Source organism: Pteropus medius, unplaced genomic scaffold (genome assembly GCF_902729225.1).
Source record: "Pteropus medius unplaced genomic scaffold, Ma_sr-lr_union100, whole genome shotgun sequence".
NCBI classification, from domain to species: domain Eukaryota; kingdom Metazoa; phylum Chordata; class Mammalia; order Chiroptera; family Pteropodidae; genus Pteropus; species Pteropus medius.
The window spans coordinates 5,121,514-5,127,456 of record NW_024352784.1 but is presented as its reverse complement, the minus strand read 5'-3'; positions in this window follow the sequence as shown (position 1 = coordinate 5,127,456).

Genomic DNA, 5,943 nt, shown 5'->3' with positions numbered 1-5,943 from the left:
TTTGGGGTGAGGACTTCAGCGTTCTCTCCACAAACGCAGGCAGGATGAGGGGTGGGTTGAGAAAGTTACTCATTTTTCAGTCTCTTCCTAATCTCTGTGATCGAAGAGAGCTCTGGCTGTGCTAGGAGAGACTGGAAAATCTCCAGCCTCGGCCGCCTAGCTGCGACCCTGGTTACATTAGGCCTGGCTAGGGTACTACTATTGCAAGTACCGTAGAAACAGCGTTTTCTCGACCCCCATCCCAACCCCACCCCCGGAAGTCAAAGTGCAACGCCCTCCTTTTTACCTCCGCTCCCCTCTTCCCCCCACAACTCACTGACTGCTTTGCCTGGAGTTCTTTCATCTTTCCTCCACCAGCCTGGACTCCTCCCCCAAGCACTCTCCCAGGCTGTCGGACCGGTGGGTGTGGTGATTCAGCTCTTTGCTATCCCCTCCCTGCCCCAGCGTCTAGGCACCTGTCTAGACTGTCCTACTGGGTCTTAGGACTCTGGGGTTGGACACCATAAACTGCCCCTCTTTCCCTCCAAAGTACCCCACCTGTAAATGGTGAATTGGGGGAAGGGTTTGGGGCTCCAGTGGTTGGAAGAAGATTTTGCAGCATGGGGGAGGGGGTCTCAGAGAGGGCCAGGGCTGAGTGAGTTGTTTATAGGTTTATTTTGTTTTGTTTTGTTTTGTTTTGTTTTTGGCAGAACTGGGAAGCTCCAGACCTGATTTAAAGAGATGGGCTCCTGAGAAGGGAGCAGTCCAGGCCTTGGCATGAATTATTTAGGCTGACACTTGATCCAGTAGGCCATTCTGGTATCAGCAGAGCTGGTTGGGATAGAGGCTCCCCCCACCTAAGAATCAGTCTCCTTCTCCTGAATTAGTGACAGTTGTTGATTTGACTCCTTCCCTAAGGTTATATTTAACAGATCGACCAATAGATCAATACCACTTAAGGAGAAGCGGTAGACCCTGCGGTGGCTTGGTCTTGGGCAAGGAAGGACCAATGTTAAATATCAGGGCTGTTGATCCGAGGGGTGGGAGGGAGGCTGGCCCTCCCCTCCCCTCTCTCTCCCCTATCCCCATCATCACTCCCAGGTATTGGCATCTGAGAACAGTAAGTTGCACATGATTGGACATATCCGAACGGATGTATGTGTGAGGTTTTCTACATATGAGTACACAGACTCATGCTCACTTAGGTGTACATATACATGAATAGTAAGGCTTGCACAAGCATATGCAGAGTACCAGGCAGGCTCATATGTGCCTAATGCAAGTACATGCAGGCTCATTCATACATGTGCATATATAAACATAGATTTGAATGCATCTTTGTATGTGTCCATGGATGCATAAGCACATTCATACTTGAACATTCATATTTCTGAGCCCATGCAGGTTCCTGGGTGCATTCTCAGAGGGGCAAGCTCATAGACCTATGCATGCAGCGTGTGCATCCAGAAATTGGCCAACACATTCTGAGTCCACTCCTGCCCTGCACTATGCTCTTGGTCTGTGGAGGTAACAAGCTGTGGTGTCTTTTCATATATGGACACATATATGCTCAAATAGATACGATTAGGCCTGGGTCCTCAGCTCTTGTACCACCCCGCCTCCAGCTCTGACATCTTTCCCAGAGGGAGGCACTGGCTTTTCTTCACTATCGTGTTTCCGGTATAGGGACTAGCACAAGACAGTACAGTAAATGTTTGTAGATGAATGAATGAATGGATAAACGAATGAATGAAAGAAAAGGTGTCTGCTTCCCTGACCCTCTGCATAGAGCCTCTTTTGCCTCCAGCTTCTAAGGAATCACGGTCCAACTGCCAAGGCCATGGTGACTGGTTCGTTGTTGGCTGATGGCCCCCTGGGAAAGGCCTGCAGGGCAGTAGGCAGCCTTGATTGCGGGGTGCTAGATACCTTAATTGGGGAAAGAAGACCCAAAGAGAATCTAGAACCATTAGGTGCCTGAGCACAAGGAAATGATCATGTTTTATAATGGGGAAACTGAGGCCAGAGGGCCAGGGACTTGCCCCAAAGCCAGTGGTTGGCAGGGCTTTGCTGGAAATATGTTCCCAGGGTTCTTGCCCAGGACTTTGTCCAAGATATTGGCTGTATCTGAGAGGGTCAAGTGCACAGGGAAATCTCATCCTGACCCCAGGAAGCTGAGGCCAAGATTAGATGCTAGGGTGAGTCTGGTGTGACCTCGAAACTTTCACTACCTGTGGGCTGTCAGCTTCTACTTCTAGAAAGTATGTGGGCTTCTGAATTCCTATCTTTCCAAGTCCTCTCAAAGCTATTTTGATAAAGTGAGCGGAAAGTGCTTCAAAACAAGAAAAGCCGTATCATCTAGGGTCTGGGGACCTTAGCACCTATCCTGCCATGCAGCCATGTGACTCTGGAGGAGGCATTGCCCATTTCTGGGACTAATTATCTCCCGTGTCATTTTGCCCTGTTCTATCTTCCTCTCTCCCCAATTCATGGTAGGTAGTAAAAGGAGTGAATTGACACTTGCTGTCTCTCTGTATGCATCTACGTGGCCTCCTCACCACCCTCCTCTCTTTGTGCAGGTATCCCCTTTTCTGTCCAAGTTCCCCTGGAGCCAAGTCTTTGAGCCTGGGGGAATCTCTGTACTCTGGAGGACCAGCGCCTTCTATCTTAGGGTTGTCAATGTTCAGCATATAGTAGGTATTCAATAAAAATATGTCCAATTGCATCTGAGGCTGTGTGTTTATCCTTTGAGGCATCCAGTGGAAGTATCTTTGCTCAGATTGCTTGTCCCACCTGGAGTGCTTTCTTTCCTTGACTCTGTTTCTCCAGTCCAGCCCACTGCCCCACGGGGCTCAGCTTGAGTTCTGCTGCCTCTAGGAAGCCTCACGGTTTCCTTCTCTCTCCTTTGAATTTCACTTACTGATCAGAAAGCTAGAGTTCCCCTGAGTACCCCGACTGTCAGCATCTAGGGCTCAGGACTGATTTCCTGTGTCGTCAACATACAGCTCAGAACTCAGCATGGAGATGGCACCAGGGAACATTTATTGAATGAAATAATGATTTAACAATCTCTGGCTCGATCCCCCCATCCCTGTGAGGCAGGCTAGGTGAGGATCCCCCATTTACACTTTACACCAGGAGACAGCTGCCCAGAAAGGTTAAGTGCTTTTCCCCAAGGTTGCACAGCTGACTGGACCCAAGCCTGATAGGAGCTCAGGTTTCCTGCTCCTCTCCTTTGCCGCAGCCCTCCCCATCCTAGGCTTTCTCTCAGTGTGACTAGGTCAGATCCCAAGGGAGTTTGTGGGCATAGAGCTAATGTCCTCAGGGTTTCCTTAGGATTCAGCAGGCAAGTCACCCCTAGCCTCCCAAGCAGAGTTATCATCTTCCCTGTGCTGAGTTAAGAATCCCCCATGTCAGCCACTCTGGACCCTAATTCTTGAACTTATTATCCCACTGGGCCTGAGAGCCCCTCTCAGCCTTCCAAGGCACTGTCTCCTCCTCTACTCAGTTCCTTCACTGGGCTTTTTCTCCCCGACAAAGGTCTTGTCCTCTGTAAGCTCCATTGAGCCTTAGTACGGAGCCTGGAGAGGTTTGGTGACTTTCCTGAGGTCACACAGTGGGTAGACCCTCCGTCATCCACCTCCAGCTCCATTTTGTCTGCCAGAGGGGTCTGTGTTATTAAAGTCCTTGGGCAAGTCTGTCTTTTCAGATCTGTTTCCCTATTTGCAAAGAAGGTATGTATGAAGACAAGATGCTTTTGGAAGGCTTTTGAGTTCTGAGCCCCTTGGTCTTTGAGGGATGGGGATCATGGAGGGAAAGGTAATACAGTGATTTGTCCAGATTGATGCCCCTACCTTCTCAATGTGTGACCTTGAACTTGGCACCATCCCAACTAGAAAGTAAGTAGTGGTAGGATGGCTTGGGGTTTCTCCTAAGTCTGATGTTGTAGCAGCCAGCGATCCAGGATCCCTTTATCTTGGTGGCCTCCCTTTCCTTCTGCTCCCCCTTTCTCTGAGGCAGTGGAGGAGGAGCTGATCAGGGTTGACATGATGGAGCTCAGTCATTAGGTAGTGGGAAAGGCCCCAGGTTCTCCATTTGTGTAGCTTCTGCACTGGTGGGAGGGGAAGACTCCACTGCAAGCTTTGCTGTTCCCATTTCTCACTACCCCTCCACTCACCTCCATGAGACACAGGAAAATCCATAGGCCCAAGATTCATTTTCTCCATTGAGTCAGCAGAGGCCACACTCTGCTTCTGAGGGATGGACAACTGGCTTTTAAATAACACTCTGATATTTAATACCTTCCTCCTCCACTCTGTGGCCTGGGCCTCTGGGGAAAGACTAGAGTAAATGAGTTAGTTGAGTCCTCTGAAAGTCATAAGTACCCCCCAACCCATTCTTACCACCACCCCCAGACTCAGACCATGGGGGAAAACCTGATTCTTTACATTTACACAGTGTTTTATAGTTTCTAAGTGATGCCCCAGGCTGGGTTTCTTATCCCTGGTTTGAAATTGGAAACAGATTTTTAGAAAAGGGGAGTGCCCCCCATCTGGCTTTTTGTCTTGGTCTACTGCTGGCTGGCTGTGTGACTGTGAGCAAGTCCCCGTCCCTTTCTGGGCTTCTATTTCCTCACTTGTGCTTCATGGTGGTTCAGCTGGTGGGTTGCCACTGGCTCCTCTAGCTGTAAAATTTCATGAATTGCTTCCTTGTTCTAAGTCTCCTCTCATAGAGCTACTTTTTGTCTCCACAGCCCTGTTCTTGGGGAAGCTAAAGGGCAGAGCAGATTGAGGCTCAAGGCCAGGCAGGATCTGGCCCCAGGATTCCTGTGTAAACTCAGTTGAGTCAGGAGCAAGAGTGGATAGGAGAAAGAGGAAGCAGCAGAGTTGGACTCTTTTCCTCTTTTTCCTGCTCTCTTTCCTCCCCTCCTTCCTTTCTTTCTCAAGTAGAGGTCAGGACAGACCAAGGACAAGAGCCTATTTAAATCTTAGTTTTCTTAAAACTCAGGGTCTCAGCCACTGTAGATGCAGTTTGAATAGTTGGGAGCAAAACCCTCTTCCTATGCTGTGTCGGAGTTTAGGCTCCTAAAATTGGAAGTTAGTGGGCCCAGCTCTCCCAGCTTCACCAATGTTCTGTGTCATTCGGAAGACAGGGATTGATATCTCTGAGAACACTGGGAGATTAAAGGGCTATGCGTGGGATCACCCACATTAATAATATACCTTTTCTGATTCCCAGCTTAGTGCTCATGCCACTGTTCTACTCCAGGCAAGAAGTTGGGGGCAAAGGGTGGGAACGGGAGAGGCAGGTAGATTTGTGCTTAGATCTGGAAGTGACCTTAGTTTGCTTGACTTCCTTCACATCCTCTTAGGTCCTCATGATCCTCCTGGGCTGTACCAAGCCTTCTACTTCTAGAATTATAGAATCTTGAAATCAAAGCATTGAATTCTAAGAATCACAGACTCAGAGAGGCATAGAACCACCATCTGTTTGAATCAGAACATAAGACGCTCATGGTGCTGGTAATATAAATGATGGTGAATGAAACACTTAGAGCCTCTATAGGTTGTTATATGAATGTTCCCCAGTGAATCCTGCCTGTCTGTACCCATACTTTTATGCTGTCCCTTTCTTTCCACACTGACTTTGGTTTGGCCATGTGAATTCCTTTGGCTATTGAGACATCAGCAAATGTGATGCAGACAGAGGATTTAAAAGTCCTTGTGCATTAGGGCTCTCTTCCTCTTGCTCTCCTGAGAGCTCCATATGTAGAAGCCCAAGCAGCCCTCTTAGAAGAAGAGAAGAGAAATGAGCCAGCCATCCCAGCTGAAGCCCTCTAGACCAGCCAGCTCCCCACATGATCTTCCAGCTGATTCCGGCTGCCTGAGTGACCCCAGATAAGACCAGGAAACTACCCAGCTGATGCAGCCCAAATTGCTGACTCATAATTGTGAACAAATAAAATGT